At 47.4% G+C, this 22932-nt stretch overlaps 1 protein-coding gene across 5 annotated transcripts in view; it reads right to left on the bottom strand.

Moving 5' to 3' along the window:
• Positions 1 to 22932, bottom strand: part of PLEKHA6 (pleckstrin homology domain containing A6) — a 1721986-nt gene that overhangs the window by 340576 nt on the left and 1358478 nt on the right. The gene's annotated exons all lie outside the window — the stretch shown is intronic.

The following is a 22932-nucleotide window of genomic DNA, read 5'->3' as shown; positions in this document are numbered from 1 at the left end:
TGAGGCATAGCAAGACTCTGACAGCCACACGCATGACACCCAGAGGCAGAGGCATGATGGGATTTGTAGTTTTGCAACATCTGGAGGTCCGTTAATTGCACATCCCTGACTTAAAGGGTCACTAAAGGAATTTTTTTTTTAGCTAAATCGCTTCCTTTACCTTACTGCAGTCCTGGTTTTATGTCCTCATTGTTCGTTTTTGCTTTCAAGTAGCTGTTATCCTTCTCTGATCTCCACACTTCCTGCTTGTCTGGCTCCTTATGAAAAAACTCATGCGAGCTTCTCACTGTGGTCCATGATCAAGAAGGTGTGATTACTGTCTCTAAAACTCCTCAGAACCAATCAGATTCATTTTAAAAACATACACTGCCCTGTGTTTGTTTGTTTTTGTTCTGTGTGTCTCTGTACTTCACAGAAACATGAAACTAGTTTAAAAACGAAACAAAACTGCAGGCACATTATATGATTGATTTTTACCTATTTTTAATCATTTTTAAAAGGAATCAGTTAACTATTATGTCTCTATACCATGTAAACAGTAATTTCAGCAAAAAATTGTTTTGCTTTACTGCTCCTTTAATGAATAGTGCTACCTTCTGCCATTTGTAATGAAACACATGGATTTCAGTCACTTATGATCCAGTGGGTTTTTCTGATACAGACACATTATCAGTCTCAGTTTTGTAAAAAAAAAGAATGGGAAAAGGAATGAACTAATCACATGACCAGGGAATATCTTTTTCTGGGGGAGTTTTTACACCAGTCATGTACATAACATTTTCTATTCAGCCAAGCCATGTTTGCATTTTTTTTAATTTTCAGATCTGGCTGCAGATGAAACAAGATTTTTTTTTAACCTAACACTTAAAGGCATTTGTAGCAATTGTACATATTACGGTATATCATAGTTACACTTTAAAATAATCTGAATTCCTTCCCACATATTAAGAGCATTTAAACCATATGGTAAAATTACCTAAGAGCAAGCAAAGGTACTAGAAGTATAAACATGATAGGCAAACGCTCACAGTTTTCTTATCTGCCCCAAATTCCTAATATTGCTCACCCACCATCTTCTGCACATGCAAGCATGTGCATATTCTGAAGACAACCTATGTCTGTATACAGAAGAGGCTGCTGGTAGTAGATTTCCAACTTGTGATAGTTCTTAGATAAATGTTTGTTTACCCTAGAGCTCACTCTTGTGAACTCAGTGTGCATGTGCTTCCTTCTATATCTTTCAGACAGACTACTGTCATGAACTTAGCCCACACACATTATTAGCAGATGAGACAGACAGCAAAAATGTTGTAGGCCAAGTCAAGTATTGCCACTGTCATGTACCAGCTACATCACACCCACCACCCTTCTTATTCATGACTTCCATTCCAAGTGAACCTGTACCCAGACTATACTGTGCAAACTAATGCATCAACATATTCTGAACAAGCAAATAAAGCACTGTAAAACAAATCCTCATTTATCTCAGTAGCCGTGGGCAGGGTTGCCACCTGTCTGTCCGGGTTTTGAATCACGTGCCCAGGTTTCAGTCCTCCTCTCTTCCTCTCCCCTCCTGTCGGCTTCCAGTGTTTTTAACTACTATATTTTCCACACCATAAGACGCACTTTTCCCCCCCAGAAATATAGAGGCAAATGTCTCTGCATCTTATGGTGCGAATATAAGACAGGCTCCACCCCCCGCTGCTGGCTCCACTCCCATCGTCAGCGGCTCCGCCCCCGCGGCAATGTTCACCGCCATTATCGCTGGAAGAGAAGCAGGAGAGCGCGGGGACAGACACGCCTACCCCCCGTGGGCGCCATGCGATCTCCTGACTGGGCATGACACTGTGCCTGACATAGAGCATTTGGCCGCTCGGGCTACTCTGTCTTCTGTCAGGCAGATGAGATAACAAAAGGTCAGTCTGCATTCATGGCAATGGTCACTCTGCGTGTCACTCTGCATTCATGGCAATGGTCACCCTGCATTTATGGCAATGGTCACTCTGCGTGTCACCCTGCATTTATGGCAATGGTCACTCTGCATTTATGCCAATGGTCACTGTAACGGAATGGCCCGTTATACACAGAGACTTTTGAAGGATGCGGGGTACTCCTGTGCCAGCTTCACTAATGACTCTTGGGTCTAGGGTCATCCTATGTCTAATAGGGGCATAGGATGACTGAGAAATGATATCATGAATTACATGAGATGGGACAATAATGATAATTCATGTATTGCAGGATATCTTGAAATATTACAAGTGGTTTATTCTGACCCCAACAGGTCAATAGGACAGTATTCATTCATGTGGGGACACATAGACTGTTGAGGTGCTAATTAAGTCTACCTGGCTGTAATGATAAAAGCTTGCTGTGATTGCATTCTATTGTCTATTGTGCTAATTAAGTCTGCCTCTCAAGAACCTTTCATTGTGTATGCTAATGACACTGTATTGTGTGAAAGTCCTATTGATGATAGATATGTGTTGGCAGTCTGAAAGGTCAGATGTCTGACCTTTCAGGTGTAGTGGATTAGCATGTCAATTATGTTTACTAAAGGAATGTGTTTTATGTAGCAGGTGAGAATAACTTATCGCAGAGTCAGACCGTCTGGGTAATGATTACTAATTAGCTCATCTGAATGTCATTATCTAACGGAATGTGTATTGAAGCACCCATTGTGTCATGTTGTGGGTGGAGTTGAGTCATTGTCAATATTTGGCTTCTAACTGTATAAAAACCTGAGAGTTTACCATTAAAGTATTCATTCATTTTGGAACCAGAGAACAGAGCTCGTGTCTCGTTATTCTGGGAAAATCCATATGGATCGTGTCTGCTGGATTGTGGAGTGTCGGATAAGCTGTCTTGGGTTGGTGGAATGGAATATCGTAACCGGTGTTAACCCCTGACCGTTACAGTCACTCTGCATGTCACTCTGCATTTATGACAATGGTCACTCTGCATTTATGGAAATGGTCACTCTGCGTGTCACCCTGCATTTATGGCAATGGTCACTCTGCATTTATGGCAATTGTCACTCTGCATTTATGGCAATGGTCAATCTGCATTTATGGAAATGGTCACTCTGCGTGTCACTCTTCATTTATGGCAATAGTCACTCTGCATTTATGGCAATGGTCACTCTGCATGTCACTCTGCATTTATGGCAATGGTCATTCTGCATTTATGGCAATGGTCACTCTGCGTGTCACTCTTCATTTATAGCAATGGTCACTCTGCATTTATGGCAATGGTCACTCTGCATTTATAAGAATGGTCACCCTGCATTTATGGCAATGGTCACTCTACATGTCACCCTGCATTTATGGCAATGGTCACTCTGCGTTTATGGCAATGGTCACTCTGCGTGTCACTCTGCATTTATGGCAAAGGTCACCCTGCATTTATGGCAATGGTCACTCTACGTGTCACCCTGATTTTATGGCAATTGTCACTCTGCGTGTCACCCTGCATTTATGGCAATGGTCACTCTGCATTTATGGCAATGACCACTCTGCATGTCACTCTGCATTTATGGCAATGGTCAATCTGCATTTATGGCAATGGTCACTCTGCGTGTCACTCTTCATTTATGGCAATGGTCACTCTGCATTTATGGCAATGGTCACTCTGCATGTCACTTTGCATTTATGGCAATGGTCACTCTGCATTTATGGCAATGGTCATTCTGCGTGTCACTTTGCATTTATGGCAATGGTCACTCTGCATTTATGGCAATGGTCACTCTGCATGTCACTTTGCATTTATGGCAATGGTCACTCTGCATTTATGGCAATGGTCATTCTGCGTGTCACTCCGCATGTCACTCTGCATTTATAAGAATGGTCACCCTGCATTTATGGCAATGGTCATTCTACGTGTCACCCTGCATTTATGGCAATGGTCACTCTGCATTTATGGCAATGGACACCCTGCATTTATGGCAATGGACACTCTGCATTTATGGCAATGGACACTCTGCGTGTCACCCTGCATTTATGGAAATGGTCACTCTGCATTTATGCCAATGGTCACCCTGCATTCATGGCAATGGTCAATCTGCATTTTTGGCAATGGTCAATCTGCGTGTCACTCTGCATTTATGGCAATGGTCACTCTGCATTTATGGCAATGGTCACTCTGCATGTCACTGCATTTATGGCAATGGTCACTCTGCGTGTTACTCTGCATTTATGGCAATGGTCACCCTGCATTCATGGCAATGGTCACTCTGCATGTCACCCTGCATTCATGGCAATGGTCACTCTGCATTTTTGGCAATGGTCACTCTGCGTGTCACCCTGCATTTATGGCAATGGTCACTCTGCGTGTCACAATGCATTAATGGCAATGGTCACTCTGCATTTATGGCAATGGTCACTCTGCATTTATGGCAATGGTCACTCTGCATTTATGGCAATGGTCAATCTGCATTTATGGCAATGGTCACTCTGCATTTATGGCAATGGTCACCCTGCATTTATGGCAATGGTCACTCTACGTGTCACCCTGCATTTATGGAAATGGTCACTCTGCATGTCACCCTGCATTTATGGCAATGGTCACTCTGCATTTATGGCAATGGTCACTTTGCGTGTCACTCTGCGTTTATGGCAATGGTCACTCTGCGTGTCACCCTGCATTTATGGCAATGGTCACTCTGCATTCATGGCAATGGTCAATCTGCATTTATGGCAATGGTCCCTCTGCGTGTCACTCTGCATTTATGGCAATGGTCACTGTGCATTTATGGCAATGGTCACTCTGCGTGTCACCCTGCATTTATGGCAATGGTCACTCTGCGTGTCACTGTGCATTTATGGCAATGGCCACGCTGCATTTATGGCAATAGTCACTCTGCATTTATGGCAATGGTCACTCTGCATTTATGGCAATGGTCACTCTGCGTGTCACCCTGCATTTATGGCAATGGTCACTCTGCGTGTCACTGTGCATTTATGGCAATGGCCACGCTGCATTTATGGCAATGGTCACTCTGTGTGTCACTGTGCATTTATGGCAATGGTCACTCTGCATTTATGGCAATGGTCACTCTGCGTGTCACTCTGCATTTATGGCAATGGTCACCCTGCATTTATGGCAATGGTCACTCTGCATGTCACCCTGCATTTATGGCAATGGTCACTCTGCATTTATGGCAATGGTCACTCTACGTGTCACCCTGCATTTATGGCAATGGTCACTCTGCGTGTCACCCTGCATTTATGGCAATGGTCACTCTGCATTTATGGCAATGGTCACACTGCATTTATGGCAATGGTCACTCTGCGTGTCACCCTGCATTTATGGCAATGGTCACTCTGCGTGTCACTCTGCATTTATGGCAATGGTCACTCTGCGTGTCACTCTGCATTTAGGGCAATGGTCAATCTGCATTTATGGCAATGGTCACTCTGTTTGTCACTCTGCATTTATGGCAATGGTCACCCTGCATTTATGGCAATGGTCACTCTACGTGTTACCCTGCATTTATGGCAATGGTCACTCTGCGTGTCACCCTGCATTTATGGCAATGGTTACTCTGCATTTATGGCAATGGTCACTTTGCCTGTCACTCTGCGTTTATGGCAATGGTCACTCTGAATTTATGGCAATGGTCACTCTGCATGTCACCCTGCATTTATGGCAATGGTCACTCTGCATTTATGCCAATGGTCACTCTGCATTCTTGGCAATTGTCACTCTGCATTTATGGCAGAGGTCACTCTGCATTTATGGCAATGGTCACTCTGCATGTCATTCTGCATTTATGGAAATGGTCAATCTGCATTTATGGCAATGGTCACTCTGCGTGTCACTCGGCAATAATGGCAATGGTCACCCTGCATTTATGGCAAAGATCACTCTACGTGTTACCCTGCATTTATGGCAATGGTCACTCTGCATTTATGGCAATGGTCACTCTGCGTGTCACTTTGCATTTATGGCAATGGTCACTCTGCATTTATGGCAATGGTCACTCTGCGTGTCACCCTGCATTTATGGCAATGGTCACTCTGCGTGTCACCCTGCATTTATGGCAATGGTCACTCTGCATTTATGGCAATGGTCACTCTGCATTTATGGCAATGGTCACTCTGCATTTATGGCAATGGTCACTCTGCATTTATGGCAATGGTCACTCTGCGTGTCACTCTGCATTTATGGCAATGGTCACTCTGCGTGTCAACCTGCGTTTATGGCAATGGTCACTCTGCATTTATGGCAATAGTCACTCTGCGTGTCACTCCGCATTTATGGCAATGGTCACTCTGCATTTATGGCAATGGTCACTCTGCATGTCACCCTGCATTTATGGCAATGGTCACTCTGCATTTATGCCAATGGTCACTCTGCATTCTTGGCAATGGTCACCCTGCATTCTTGGCAGAGGTCCCTCTGCATTTATGGCAATGGTCATTCTGCATTTATGGAAATGGTCAATCTGCATTTATGGCAATGGTCACTCTGCGTGTCACTCGGCATTAATGGCAATGGTCAGCCTGCATTTATGGCAATGGTCACTCTGCCTGTCACTTTGCATTTATGGCAATGGTCACTCTGCATTTATGGCAATGGTCACTCTGCGTGTCACCCTGCATTTATGGCAATGGTCACTCTGCGTGTGACCCTGCATTTTTGTCAATGGCCACGCTGCATTTATGGCAATAGTCACTCTGCATTTATGGCAATGGTCACTCTGCATGTCACTCTGCATTTATGGCAATGGTCACTCTGTGTGTCACTGTGCATTTATGGCAATGGTCACTCTGCATTTATGGCAATGGTCACTCTGCGTGTCACTCTGCATTTATGGCAATGGTCACCCTGCATTTATGGCAATGGTCACTCTGCATGTCACCCTGCATTTATGGCAATGGTCACTCTGCATTTATGGCAATGGTCACTCTACGTGTCACCCTGCATTTATGGCAATGGTCACTCTGCGTGTCACCCTGCATTTATGGCAATGGTCACTCTGCATTTATGGCAATGGTCACACTGCATTTATGGCAATGGTCACTCTGCATGTCACTCTGCATTTATGGCAATGGTCAATCTGCATTTATGCCAATGGTCACTCAGCGTGTCACTCTGCATTCATGGCAATTGTCAATCTGCATTTATGCCAATGGTCACTCAGCGTGTCACTCTGCATTCATGGCAATGGTCACTCTGCATTTATGCCAATGGTCACTCTGCATTTATGGAAATGGTCACTCTGCATGTCACTCTGCATTTATGGCAATGGTCAATCTGCATTTATGGCAATGGTCACTCTGCGTGTCACTCGGCAATAATGGCAATGGTCACCCTGCATTTATGGCAAAGATCACTCTACGTGTTACCCTGCATTTATGGCAATGGTCACTCTGCATTTATGGCAATGGTCACTCTGCGTGTCACTTTGCATTTATGGCAATGGTCACTCTGCATTTATGGCAATGGTCACTCTGCGTGTCACCCTGCATTTATGGCAATGGTCACTCTGCGTGTCACCCTGCATTTATGGCAATGGTCACTCTGCATGTCACTCTGCATTTATGGCAATGGTCACTCTGCATTTATGGCAATGGTCACTCTGCATTTATGGCAATGGTCACTCTGCGTGTCACTCTGCATTTATGGCAATGGTCACTCTGCGTGTCAACCTGCGTTTATGGCAATGGTCACTCTGCATTTATGGCAATAGTCACTCTGCGTGTCACTCCGCATTTATGGCAATGGTCACTCTGCATTTATGGCAATGGTCACTCTGCATGTCACCCTGCATTTATGGCAATGGTCACTCTGCATTTATGCCAATGGTCACTCTGCATTCTTGGCAATGGTCACACTGCATTCTTGGCAGAGGTCCCTCTGCATTTATGGCAATGGTCATTCTGCATTTATGGAAATGGTCAATCTGCATTTATGGCAATGGTCACTCTGCGTGTCACTCGGCATTAATGGCAATGGTCAGCCTGCATTTATGGCAATGGTCACTCTGCCTGTCACTTTGCATTTATGGCAATGGTCACTCTGCATTTATGGCAATGGTCACTCTGCGTGTCACCCTGCATTTATGGCAATGGTCACTCTGCGTGTGACCCTGCATTTTTGTCAATGGCCACGCTGCATTTATGGCAATAGTCACTCTGCATTTATGGCAATGGTCACTCTGCATGTCACTCTGCATTTATGGCAATGGTCACTCTGTGTGTCACTGTGCATTTATGGCAATGGTCACTCTGCATTTATGGCAATGGTCACTCTGCGTGTCACTCTGCATTTATGGCAATGGTCACCCTGCATTTATGGCAATGGTCACTCTGCATGTCACCCTGCATTTATGGCAATGGTCACTCTGCATTTATGGCAATGGTCACTCTACGTGTCACCCTGCATTTATGGCAATGGTCACTCTGCGTGTCACCCTGCATTTATGGCAATGGTCACTCTGCATTTATGGCAATGGTCACACTGCATTTATGGCAATGGTCACTCTGCATGTCACTCTGCATTTATGGCAATGGTCAATCTGCATTTATGCCAATGGTCACTGCTTGTCACTCTGCATTTATGGCAATGGTCACCCTGCATTTATGGCAATAGTCACTCTACGTGTCACCCTGCATTTATGGCAATGGTCACTCTGCATTTATGGCAATGGTCACTTTGCCTGTCACTCTGCGTTTATGGCAATGGTCACTCTGCATTTATGGCAATGGTCACTCTGCATGTCACCCTGCATTTATGGCAATGGTCACTCTGCATTTATGGCAATGGTCACTCTGCATTTATGCCAATGGTCACTCTGCATTCTTGGCAATGGTCACTCTGCATTTATGCCAATGGTCACTCTGCATTCTTGGCAATTGTCAATCTGCATTTATGCCAATGGTCACTCAGCGTGTCACTCTGCATTCATGGCAATGGTCACTCTGCATTTATGCCAATGGTCACTCTGCATGTCACTCTGCATTTATGGCAATGGTCAATCTGCATTTATGGCAATGGTCACTCTGCGTGTCACTCTGCATTTATGGCAATGGTCACCCTGCATTTATGGCAATGGTCACTCTACGTGTCACCCTGCATTTATGGCAATGGTCACTCTGCATTTATGGCAACGGTCACTCTGCGTGTCACTTTGCATTCATGGCAATGGTCACTCTGCATTTATGGCAATGGTCACTCTGCGTGTCACCCTGCATTTATGGCAATGGTCACTCTGCGTGTCACCCTGCATTTATGGCAATGGTCACTCTGCATGTCACTCTACATTTATGGCAATGATCACTCTGCATTTATGGCAATGGTCACTCTGCATGTCACTCTGCATTTATGGCAATGGTCACTCTGCATTTATGGCAATGGTCACTCTGCGTGTCACCCTGCATTTATGGCAATGGTCACTCTGAATTTATGGCATTGGTCACCCTGCATTTATGGCAATGGTCACTCTGCGTGTCACCCTGCATTTATGGCAATGGTCACTCTGAATTTATGGCAATGGTCACTCTGCATTTATGGCAATGGTCACTCTGCGTGTCGCACTGCATTTATGGCAATGATCACTCTGCATTTATGGCAATGGTCACTCTGCATGTCACTCTGCATTTATGGCAATGGTCACTCTGCATGTCACTCTGCATTTATGGCAATGGTCACTCTGCGTGTCACTCTGCATTTATGGCAATGGTCACTCTGCGTGTCACCCTGCATTTTTTGGCAATGGTCACTCTGCATTTATGGAAATGGTCACTCTGCATTTATGGCAATGGTCACTCTGCGTGTCACACTGCATTTATGGCAATGGTCACCCTGCATTTATGGCAATGGTCACTCTGCGTGTCACCCTGCATTTATGGCAATGGTCACTCTGCATTTATGGCAATGGTCACTGTGCATTTATGGCAATGGTCACTCTGCGTGTCACACTGCATTTATGGCAATGGTCACCCTGCATTTATGGCAATGGTCACTCTGCGTGTCACCCTGCATTTATGGCAATGGTCACTCTGCATATCACTCTACATTTATGCCAATGATTACTCTGCATTTATGGCAATGTTCACTCTGCATTTATGGCAATGGTCAATCTGGCTATTGTCTTCTTGGACACTTGTTTACCTTTCATTTGGCCCGCATACAAGACAAAAAGAGCGTCTAATGATCTGAACTCGTTGGTAACTTCTAGATACTGAAGGAGACACCTTCTAACATCAAGAAGACTTAGTTCCTGCTCTTTGCTGTTTGGTGAATTACAAAAGGTAGAACTATATCCTGGGATTTATGAAAAGTTGACGTCACTTTTGGAGTAAATCCTGGATCTGTTTGAAGGACAATTCTATTGTCATGAATTTTTAGAAAAGGTTCTCTGGCAGAGCCTGGATTTCCTCTATACTACGTTCTGTTGTGATGGCTACGAGGAAAAATGGTTATAAGTGTCAGCAGGCGTAAAGATGTCTCTTGTAGCGGCTCAAAGGGATATTTGATGATAAAATCCCGACAAATCCCTTGTGGGACATTTTTGTGTCTTGGGTGGTTTGTATTTTGCAAACGATCTTCAAAAGCGAGAAACCAATGGGTCCTCTTGTAGTGTTCATTCCAGATACACTGACAGCACTGCTATCTGGACCTTCAGTGTACTGAGCGCTAGACCTTTATCAGCACCCTGCTGTAGGAACTCAAGAATGGTCGGTGTATCCATCTTTTGTCTGTTACTCTCAGCACACCAGCTGTTAAACTTCCTCCAGGTCTTTCTGTAGATGGCCCTGGTGTTTGGCTTCCTAGCGCTCAGAAGCGTTGCCGCCACTTTATCCAAGAGTCTTTTTGATCTCAAGATGACTTCCTCAGTAACCAGGCCGCCCAATTGAAACTTTCTTGTTTTAGGCCGGTCAGGGATCCCTGACACTTCAGGTCGTCCCTGTGAGGAAGTGGCCACGGCTCTTCTGCTGAGAGACTGAGGAGCTGGGAGAACTAGGCTCTCTTGGGCCAATATGGTGCGATTAATACGAGTTTTGTTTGCTTCTGTAGGAATTTGTTCACCACCCGTGGAATCAGATGAACCGGAGGGAAGGCATAGCACGTTTTGAAATTCCAAGGATTTTAGAGTGTGTCTATCCCTAGAGTCTGATCTTGTTGGTTTAGCAAGAACAAACGCTTCACCTGAGTGTTCTTCCGAGAAGCAAACAGATCTATGTGCACGTGCCATGCGGTGTTCTGGTTCCGGGACCACGTTGGTCCGGAACATTTAAAGCTGTGGCTGGGCCCCAGTAATCGACTGGGTCCCCAATCCTGAGAAGATCCCAAGCGTGTTCCCAGTGAGAGGAAGCTGTTCTGTGGGGAGTCCACCTGAGGAGAGCCAAGAAAGGCTGGCGATCCAATAGGGTCTCCACAATCCACCGGGGATCAAGGTAATTAGGAACTGAGAGGCTGGACGTAGGCCACCTATCAGTCAGTAACCTAACTGCAACTACCTGAAGGAGATCCAGGCGCAAAAATCTATCAAGGAGGATTACCTCCACCATCTCAGAGACTTTTCCCTAAGTTCTGAGTGCTACTTTGGCTGCCAGGTCAGTGAGAGAGGCCTGTCCAGGTACACTATACCCACTCAGGCTGGAGTGGCAAAAGAAGTGTTCAAAGTGGGAGCAGGACTGTTTCCCTATTGCTGCGCCTGAATCTGCTGTTTCTCCTTCTACTGAATCTCTACCTTTCACCACAAGTTTATTGTTTTTACCCAGCTGGGTAATAAAGAGCACAGAAAAAGACACCGGTCGTGGACATTCCGTTACTTCTACTTTCACCATACACCCCTAGACGGCGGAGGAGGCACGAGGTAACATGCCACCCAAAACAAACCAACAGCTCCTTCGGGGGTAGTGCTACACGTGGGGGCTCGTCCGGCATAGGCTGTTACCTCGGACAACTACGTTGGAAAATTTATTCCGCCATTAAAAGCCAGGAATTGTCGTGGTATTGGACTGTGCTGGTGAGGAGAGAGTTAACGTCAGGTAGTTGGAGTGCAAGAAAAAGAACTCAAAGTGGGAGGAGTTACCCACCCCTGCGTGAGATGTAGGGCGAGTTTGGCGCTAAAGGACAGAGTGATTGCCAGCCCACGAGAGAGAGTCGTGCAACATGTCTGTGCCCCCGACGCCGTTTTGAGAGATTGAGACCCCCGATGTCTAGGGCGGGAACCAATCCAATGCCTGCTGCCACTGGACTCCCCCTGACCGACACTGGGATTCGAATGAGGACGCAGGGGAGGTTCGTACTGTTTTCCAGCGGTAGCGTGGAGGCCCTTGGACTGTCTTGTCCCTGATGTGCGGAGCTTGCTGTCCGGATCTTTACCCTTTGCTCGGTGCAAGAAGTGCCGGTAATATTTGTTCCATGTAGAGCAACCAACAGAATCTCCCTGAGTACTGAGTACCGGGTGGATTGGGTCGCTGGAACAGTGACCGCAGAGGAAAAGGTTCCCTGGCCCGCACCTGTTTCCAATACTACTGCGGCTGAAGCTGATGTCGTGACTGTCTCTTCCACAATCACCATGCCATCGGCTGTTACTCCTATTATGCCGCCCGAAGTAAGTGACTCTGAGAATAAAGAAAATGTGCCTGCTGTAAAGGTGGATGCTGCCACCAAAACCATATGCATGGCGGTGGTCCCCGCTTGGCTCACCCCTGGAAACATGGACCCCGTCAAGGTCTCCCATGGCTGTGGTCGAGGCCTACCTATGCATGGACATGACAAGGTCAGTGTATCTGTAGCAGAGAGTGTTTGTTTGCCTGCTGAGGAATATAACACTTCTGAACTTGACTCTTCATCTGATGTGGGGGATGATCAGTGGTTTGAGCTGGAGCTGCCCGGGTCACAATGAAACTCCCGTGCTTCCAAACCCTGGAAGTCCAGGAGACGTTCTAGGGATGCCGTGCCACGGGCGGCTGTCCCGCAGCTAACCTGGGGAGTTACGGTGCCAAGTACCAGTGTTACTAAAGAGACTGCTCCCATACTAGCTGCATTGCCTGTTGTAAAAAAAATTGCATCATTATGGAGTTAATTACTTGTATTAAATATTTTCCGTAATGGAGAGCTGAGTGCATTTGCTGCTCTTCAGTCGGAATTTCAGCTCCCCATGTCCATGTAGCAGTGCTGGGACAAGGCCATTTGGTGCCCGGGGCGAAGATGGCAAACTGCCCCCCCCCCCCCCCCCCTTTTATAGAAAGAATCAATGTCTTTCAAAACAAGAATATACTTAAAACAATACAAATATCTCTCCACACACAGTATTTTGTCCTTCACATGACCCCCCCTCCCCTGAAACACACACACAGTATTGCCCCCTTTACACGACCCCTCCACACAGTACAGCCCCTATTCCCCCGCTTCCCATCCTTTACAGTTTCATATATTTTCCTCCCTTCACTCTCCTACCTTTCACAGAGCGGAGAGCAGGAGGCGGGACAATCCTAAACTGAAGGCACAGCAGCACTGGGTGGGGCACGAGAGCAAATTAGCATCAATGTGAACCAGGGCTTAAAGCGGAGTGCCAGCCTTTTTTATATTTATTAAAAGTCAGCAGCTACAAAAAGTGTAGTTGCTGGCTTTTAATAAACAGACACTTACCTGCTCCACAGTTCAGCGACGCGGCTGCCCGGAGCTCCGCTCGTCTCCCCCCCCCCCCCCCTTCCACCGGCGCCTCCATTTTAACTGTGGGCACCCAGCCGTGACAGCTTTCGGCTTCACGGCCGGGCACTCACTGCGCATTTCGCGAGCGGCGCTGCGCTCTGAGAGTGGTCAGGCGATCGCCTGGGACCTGTCACGTGTCCCAGGTGATCGCCTATAGGGAGGGGCCGCCTAAGGCGATATGACAAGTCACCTAAGCGGTCTCTGGGCGGAAGGAGGAAGTGGGACAGGATGTAACTTTGAGATCTGGGGGGAACTGTAACTGAAGCCCCCACTCCCCCCACAAAAAAAATTACATGCCAAATGTAGCATGTACTGTAAGGGGGTGAGGAGTGGTTTAAGTGGAAGTTCCACTTTTGGGTGGAACTCCGCTTTAAGGAGAGGGGTAACAATGGTTGCAGTAAAAGTACCTGCACAATATTGCTGCTAGCTTCTTAGAAAAACCATAAGGCAAGTCTAGATAACAATAAGCCACTTTTTATGATGATGCGCTGCAAAAAAAAAATTGTAATCGCAATGAATAGGGCACACTAGTCCCCGCCAGTATATTAATGCTAGCACTGGACAACACAGCAAAGATGAATGATACATTTCTACACATCCACAACACAGTTTAGTGATTAGATAGACTTATACTGTGCTGGTCTATGGTCTGTGGAATGCTGTGCTTTGCTGATGGATCCCACAAGCAGAGCTCCCCCTCCCCCCTGCACTCAGCCCAGGTAGTATGACTAGCCACTGTAATCCATTCCACATACCAACACTGACAACCATAACTCAGCAAGGTCCACTGCCAGTCTTTTTCCCGAACCCCTACACAGACCCAGCACCCGGAAGACATGCTGCTGCAGGGAATTGAGGCTCATATTGCCCCTCACAGCACACAAAGAAATGCAATGTCCATTAGCAGGCACAGCTAAGAGAATACAGAAGGAGAGCACAGAATGACAAGCAATGGAAGCCAGACATGACGTTCCTGTGTCAGGGGATAACATCTCTCTCACACTCAGAGCATTAGACACATCTCTATTTTATCTCCTCACAGACACTCCTGTATGCAGCCACTCTCACTTCCTGACCTGAGCATTGGCAGGTGTCAGGCAAGAGATGAGCTCTGAGCATTTGTGCAGAAGGAGGGACTGGGAGACAACAACAAAATGCCTTACATTCCTAATCCTAAGAAGCCCTGCTACTGACTACATACATTCAGCATTAGGTCCATCCCAGCAGTGCAGCTTCTGTGTCCTCTCCCTGCCGCCCTTCATTTCCGACACCTCCTCCAGTCTCCTCTAACAGTTAAATGTGCCTGGCTGAAAAAAGGGGGCGGGTTACAGTGCCACTCTCATTGGCTGAGAAGGCAATGGAAAGGCGGAGCAACCACATGGTCAGCACGGGCAGTGTTTTTGTAACACACACATTAGGGGACAGGAATTGTCCGCCCCTGGGCACAAGTAACACACGCTGCACTTCTCCCCTTCTACACTTTAGCTCTGGAGATGCATCAGAGACGGCTGTTAAGTTATGCAAATTAGGCGGGGGCTTGGTCGAATTAGAGAGCCGCCTCTGATAATGATACTCTTATGCCTGCTAACAACCCGCCCCCTCTCACACTCCGCCCAGGGCACCCGTCCCTCCCGCCCACCCCTTGTAGTTCTATTACTTCCAACTTCAGCATGCGATAAAGGCCCAAAATTATGTGGATGCATGGGTACAAAACACTACTTCTATTTTTCATTACTTCAGAGGTGTCGTCTTATAGTCTGTTCTTACCAGATTCTAACCAAAAAGTGATATCCAGTGGGAGCGAGATGTTGGGCCCTTTAAAGAGGAACAATGGGAGGAAGCGCTATTGTCGGTTTCAGTGTTCTTTAACTGCTTCAGCCACAGAAGATTTGGTTGTTCAATGACCAGGCCATTTTTTGCAGTACGGCACTGCATCACTTTAACTGACAATTGCGTGGTTGTACGACGATGTACCCAAACAAAATTGACATCCCTTTTATTCCAAAAATAGAGCTTTCTTTTGGTGGCATTTGATCACCTCTGCGTTTTTTATATCTTTTGCACTATAAACAAAAGAAGAGCGACACTGTGACACGGAGAGCAGTAGCCCGGTCATTAGTGAGCCCCGGAGAACATAGCTCACCGGCCACCCCTGGAGCAATGGGGTATGTCGTGGCTGTCCCCGCGCATAGCTAAAGGTTTGCTCACGCTCGATGGCTGGACTGGGGAGACTACAACTATCTATATTATCCAGCCTGCCACCCAGCCGGCAGTTGATAGTAGATCTCAGTTTTAAAAAAATTTAAAATACAATTTAAAAATAAAAGTTGGGCCCCTAGGGAGCCAGGTCCTTCTCCTATGCTGGGCAGAAAAAATAGGATTTTTGTACTCACCATAAAATCCTTTTCTCTGTCGTCCATGGATGGACACAGCCTTCACAAGTCTTGACATATGGGTTATGTTCCTGTTCATAAGAGAGGACTAGGCACATAATGTTAGAAATTTAAATACATGTTACTTTAACAGAGTTGAACAGCCCCGCTCAGGGGGTGGTCCCTCCGAACATAACCCTCTGCCCTGCAGCATGCAGCCTCAGTTCGTAACAAGCAGTACAAACCTAAAAAGGAGGGGTGGGTGCTGTGTCCATCCATAGACGACAGAGAAAAGGATTTTACGGTGAGTACAAAAAATATTATTCTCTCTTTTTGTCCATGAACGGACACAAATAACTTTACCCCAAAACAAGCAGAGCTTCTCAACGGAGGAGGTGAAACTTTAAACAGCCGCCTGAAAAACCTTGCGGCCGAAGGAAGCATCTGAAGAATCACTCACATCAACCTTGTAAAATTTTGAGAAGGTGTGCACTGACGACCAAGTCACCACTTTGCACACCTGTGAGACAGACGCTTGATGTCGGAAAGCCCAGGAAACACCAATCACCCTGGTTGAATGTACCGTGACTGGAAAGGGGGGCGCCCTCCCCTTAAGCGCATAGGCCTGTATGACGATCTGCCTGATCCACCGAGAAATGGTGGCCGACGAGACCGCCAGGCCCTTTTGTGGACCAGACACCAACACACATAGCGAGTCAGACCTCCGAAACGAAGCCGTAGCAGACGGGTACACCCGCAAGGCACGTACCACGTCTAAAGTATGAAGCGCAACCTCTTTAGGATGCACTGACCGAGGACACAAGGATGGAAGTACAATGTCCTTGTTAAGGTGAAGGCCAAAACCACCTTCGGAAGGAAGGAAAGCTGCTGGCGCAGCACCGCCTTATCCTTATGGAGGACCAAGTTCGGCAATTTGCAAGACAAGGCCACCAATTCAGAAACACGTTTGACAGATGTAATGGCCACTAAAAAGGCCACATTTTGAGATAGTGCCAAGAATTTCTGTGATATCTTCAAAGGGAGGTTTCTGAAGAACCGAGAGCACCAGATTCAAATCCCATGGAGGAAGAGGTGGTCTAATAGGGGGAAGCACATGACGAACCCCCTGCACAAAGGTACCCACCAGGGAATGGGCCACTAAAGGCCGCTAAAAGAACACAGCCAAAGCTGAAATCTGCCCCTTAATAGTGCTTAAGGCAAGTTTCTGATCTACTCCATGCTGTAAAAACAGCAGGACCCTGGAAACTGAATACGTCCGTGGACACCACCCCATCTCTTCGCACATAGAGATGTAGGCCTTCCAGGTGCAATGGTAGATCTTCCTGGAAGAAGACTTCCGTGCCCTCAGCAGGGTTGAGATGACCAAGTCCGAAAAACCTCGGTCCCTCAGTACCTGGCTTTCAATAGCCATGCCGTTAAAGCAGGATGAATTATGGGACCTTGAGACAGAAGGTCCTCCCGCATTGGCAGTCGCCAGGGTGCATCTGCTACCAGGCGCACAAGATCGGCGTACCAAGGACACTTGGGCCAATCTGGAGCGATTAGAATCATCGGAATCCCCTCAGTCTCCACTCTGCGGAGCAGACGAGGAAGCAACTTCAGTGGGGGAAAGGCATAAATTAGCCGATACTGACCCCACGGGGCCACCAACGCATCTGACACATCTGCCCAGTGATCCACGTTCGGTGTGCCCCACCTCCTGCAAAGGAGTTGAAACACCTCCAGATGCAATGACCATTCCCCCTGGTCCAGCATCTGGCGACTTAGGTAGTCCGCCTGCCAGTTTTCTATGACCCGGAATGTAGATGGCCGACAGAGCCGACACGCTTCTTTCCGACCACCGTAGGATGTGAGCGGCTTCAGATGCTGCAGCCGAGCTCCGTGTTCCTCCCAGATGGTTGACATAAGCCACCGCCGTGGTGTTGCCCGACTGGATCCTGATTGGGCGACCTTGCAGCCTCCTCGACCACGAGGAGAGGCACAGCCTGATCGCCCGAAGTTCCAGGACATTGATTGGCAGACGGGATTCTTCTAGAGTCTAGCAACCCTGGACCGACTCGACCCCCCAGACACCCCCCCATCCTGTGAGGCTGGCTTCCGTCATAATCACCGTCCACTGGAAGGGGAGAAACTACTTCCTGGACTGAAGAGCCGGGGATCTCAGCCACCAATTCAGAGAGACTCTGACTAGGTGACCTACCTGAATCTGGCGATCCAGAGACAACGGAGATTTGTTCCATTTGGACAGGATCTCCCTCTGCAACACTCGAGTGTGGAATTGGGCATACGGTACCGCCTTCAAGGAGGCTACCTTAAGGGCAAGGACTCGCATGCAAAAACGGAGAGACAACCATTTGTGGGATGCCAACAGCTTCACCGCAGACTGGACAGTCTGCAATTTCTCCAAGGGAAGGATGACTCGCGAAGTCCAAAATCAACCCTAGGTATTCCAAACGCTGAGTCAGTACCAGGACCGACTTCTGGATGTTTAACACCCAACCTAATTCCCGGAGGGTCTGGCTAGCTATAGACACATCTACCTCTAATTCTGAGCCAGAAGCTGCTCTCACAGAAGAAGATCGTCAAAGTAGCCCACAATGGCAATGCCTCGCTGTCTCAACAAAGCTAAAATCGGGGCGAGTACCTTGGTGAAAACTCCTGGTGCCGACGCTAGGCCAAAGGGAAGAGCCACAAACTGATAGTGGTCTTTGCCGATCGCAAAATGCAGAAACCTCTGTTGTCCTGCACAAATTGGGACATGCAGAAAGTCCCCCGGATGGAGCGCAGCCACCAGCGAATGAATTGTTTCCTTACAGAACTTCCGTACTCTTACAAAGGCATTAAGGGCATTGAGGCCCAAGATTGGACAGACTCTGTCCTTCTTCGGGACCACAAACAGATTCGAATAAAATCCCTGAAACCTCTCGTCCTGCAGAACAGGTAAAATTACCCCACAACTCAGCAAGTCTTGCACTGCCCCAATAAGGCAGACCGACGAGCTGGAAGGAGAGGGAGATTTGAGGGAAATAATCTGTTCGGCGAACAGGAAAGAAACTCGATCTTTTTCCCCCGAAGTGACCACCTCGCAGACCCACTGGTCGGAGAGCAGGAAGGTCCACCGAGCTGTGAACCTGCAAAGCCGTCCCCCAACCCATGAGTCGGGCGGGGGCAAAACTTCATGCGGTGGAGGTTTTTGGTAGCCGGCTTGTTCGGCTTACTCAGCCAGGGACGCTTCTGTCCCCCAGCCGAGCCTTTGTCAGCCTGACTGATGAAAATACTGCTTCTGCGTGGAAAAGGAAGAACCCAGCTTACGGCGCGGCTCCTTCCCCTTGTTGGACTGAGGGAGGAAAGTGCTCTTACCTCCAGTGACATCCTTAATAATGTTGTCCAGCGAGGTACCAAAAAGTCTCCCACCTTTGAAGGGTAAATCTGCCAGAGCTTTTTTGGATGCTTGGTCCGCGGACCAGCATTTCAGTCAAATCAGGCGGTGCAATACCACCGCAGATACAGATGCTTTGAAGATCAAGGGGGCCGCATCCAGAGTGGCATCACAGACATATACAAGGTCCTGGACCAACTGGTCGGCCAGTCTTACACACTCAGGAGGGAGCTGATGCTCCTCCACAGTCTGGTGCAATATCTTTGCCCATTCAGTGAGAGTCTGAGACACCAGAGTTGCAGCCAAAATAGGCCTCAACGCAGACCCCAGCATTGTAAACATGGGGCGGGTCACCGCCTCGGACCTCCTATCAGTGTGGTCCTTAAACACAGGGAAGAGTGGTGACCTTATTTAACCGAGCTACTGGGGGGTCAACCACCAGAGGAGAAGCCCACTTTTTCAGGAGGCTGTCCTCAAAGGGATAACGGAGCGCCAGGCGCTGAGGGACCACAAAGGACTTCTGCAGCTTTTCCCTGTCCTTATCTATGAACTTATCAAAGAACGAGACATAGGGAAAACCGTTTACAGAGCGGTCCAATTTGTGCGAACCAAAGGAGACTGACCCCTCTGCGGACGCCCTTAGCTGTACCATCCAGCTTAAGCGAGTCCCTCACAGCATTGATAAGCGCACTGACAAGTGCCCTGTCCTGCAGTGACCGGGGCGAGGGGTGTCCTTCACAAGGAAGGTCCTGGCCCACATCCTCTGACAACCCAGAACCGGGGTCCTGTGACGCAGCCAGGCCCGGGTCTGACTCAGACCCGTTCTCCAGGAGATGGCAGGGGGAGGGGCGCTTGTTACCCCCCTTACGCCCGCACGCTGCTTCCACCCTGGCAACAAATGATTCCAGGACTGCCGACAAAGTATCCATGGGAACCGCAGGTGCAGGGGCACCAGCTGGCACCTCAGGCATGTTTGGGGAAGAAGGACCAGATACTGACTCCATAACACCACAGACAGCTCTCAGGGACTAATTCAAGACATGAAAAGTCCACCCTCCTTGCTGCACTGACCAGGGGTGGTTTACCCAGGGGACTCACCAACCCAGCAAGAGACTGCTCAGCTATGCCCTCTATACACAGCGTGTGTGAGGAAAATCTGTGAGGAAAATCTGTGAGGAGAATTGTGCTGCACGCCATTCAGGAAGTCAACACTAGAGGCCAAGAGCCCACACCAAAATGGCCGCCAGACGCCTCAGAGAAAAAATAGAGCAACCACAAGAAAATGGCCTCCCGCAATATCAACCTGCGCCACAGCGCGGCCAGGACACAATGGCCATCAATGGGAAAAATCATTAGAAGCAGCAGGCATACTAAAAAATGGTGTCGGCACTGCCAAAATGGTGGGGGAGCACCGCGATGTGGATTTATTTATTTATTTATTAAAATTCTTAAAAATACAAAAAAAGTACAAAACGCAGTCAGTTACCCGTAGGCCTCGATGCGCCGAGAACAACAATACAGCAACAACCAAAAAAAACACACACAGGCAGCGGAACAGATCAAATTTAAAATAGTTAGCAGATCAAAGAACTATAAAAACCTATGTAATTCCATAGGCTAGACTGAAAAGCTCAGTTTTTAAAAGCTTCCTGAACTTAAAAAGATCATTCTCAAGCCTTAATTTTAGAGGCAGGGAGTTCCAAAACTGAGAAGGCCAAGGTAGGGACTTCCCAGAGGCAGAGCACTCCCCAGAAAAAACGGGCCCTTACACCCCACAGTCCGGATCCGGAGTCCCCCCACAAGTCCGCCCCAGTCGCAGTGAGCCCTTTAGAGCAGAAGGGGAAATGTGACAGAGAGCAGGGAAGGGGAGGATAGGAGAACCCCCTAATCCCAGGAATGCCCAGCTGTTCCAACCTGCCGAGGCAGGAGGAACTGTACTTACCCGTCCATGCGAGGACCCGCTGGTGCGTTCCTGACAGGCCTACAACCAAGTTGGAGTAGCTGTCGGCCCGGTCCATTGTGAGTGAGACAACAAAACAGCCCAGTCATATGTGGACCCTGGAGCAAAAAGCCCACCGTCCACCCCTGGAGCCATGGGGTATGTCGTGGCCGACCCTGCATGTAGCTAAGGTCTGCTCACGCTCGATGGCCTGACTGGGGAGACTACAAGGTTCTATATATCCAGCCTGTCACCCAGCCGGCAGTTGATAGAAGAATCTCAAAAATAAAATAACGTTTTTTTCAGGGCACTGGGCCCAAAGGGAGTCACATCCTTCTCTGCTAGGCAGAAAAAAACTGAGGCTGCATGCTGCAGGGCGAAGGGGTATGTCCGGAGGGACCGCCCCCTGGGTGGGGCTGTTTAACTCTGTTAATGTAACATGTATTTAAATATCTAACATGTTCTGCCTAGTCCTCTACTATGAACAGGAACATAACCCATATGTCAAGACTTGTGAAGGCTGTGTCCATCCATGGACTAAAAGAGAAAAACTGAGCTGCTGACTGCAGCGTGAGGGGTTATGGGCAGTGTTACATGTTTTTTAACCATTTAACATGTCTGCCTAGTCCTCTCCTGATAGATGGAACATAACCCTACTGTCAAGATTATTTGAAGCTGTGTCCGTCCGAGAACGAAAGAGAAATAAAATATTTTTTTTCAAAATTTTTCATTTCTATCACAAAAAATAAAAACCGCAGAGGCAATCAAATACCATCAAAAGAAAGCTCTATATGTGGGCAAAAAAGGGTACGTTTGGGTACAGCATTGCATGTCCACACAATTACCAGTTAACCACTTAAGCCCCGGACCATATTGCTGCCTAAAGACCCAAGGGGTTTTTACAGTTCGGGACTGCGTCGCTTTAACAGACAATTGCGCGGTCGTGCGACGTGGCTCCCAAACAAAATTGGCGTCCTTTTTTCCCCACAAATAGAGCTTTCTTTTGGTGGTATTTGATCACCTCTGCGGTTTTTATTTTTTGCGCTATAAACAAAAATAGAGCGACAATTTTGAAAAAAATGCAATATTTTTTACTTTTTGCTGTAATAAATATCCCCCAAAAACATATATAAAAATTATTTTTTTCCTCAGTTTAGGCCGATACATATTCTTCTACCTATTTTTGGTAAAAAAAAATCGCAATAATCGTTTATCGGTTGGTTTGCGCAAAATTTATAGCGTTTACAAAATAGGGGATAGTTTTTTTGCATTTTTATTTTTTTTATTTTTTTACTACTAATGGCGGCGATCAGCGATTTTTTTCGTGACTGCGACATTATGGCGGACACTTCGGACAATTTTGACACATTTTTGGGACAATTGTCATTTTCACAGCAAAAAATGCATTTAAATTGCATTGTTTATTGTGAAAATGACAGTTGCAGTTTGGGAGTTAACCACAGGGGGCGCTGTAGGAGTTAGGGTTTACTTTGTGTGTGTTTACTAGTGTAGGGGGGTGTGGCTGTAGGAATGACGTCATCGATCGTGTC

Source organism: Rana temporaria, chromosome 2, assembly GCF_905171775.1.
Source record: "Rana temporaria chromosome 2, aRanTem1.1, whole genome shotgun sequence".
Lineage (NCBI taxonomy): Eukaryota > Metazoa > Chordata > Amphibia > Anura > Ranidae > Rana > Rana temporaria.
Note: the sequence above shows the minus strand (reverse complement) of the source record. Positions and strands in the feature narration are given on the sequence as shown.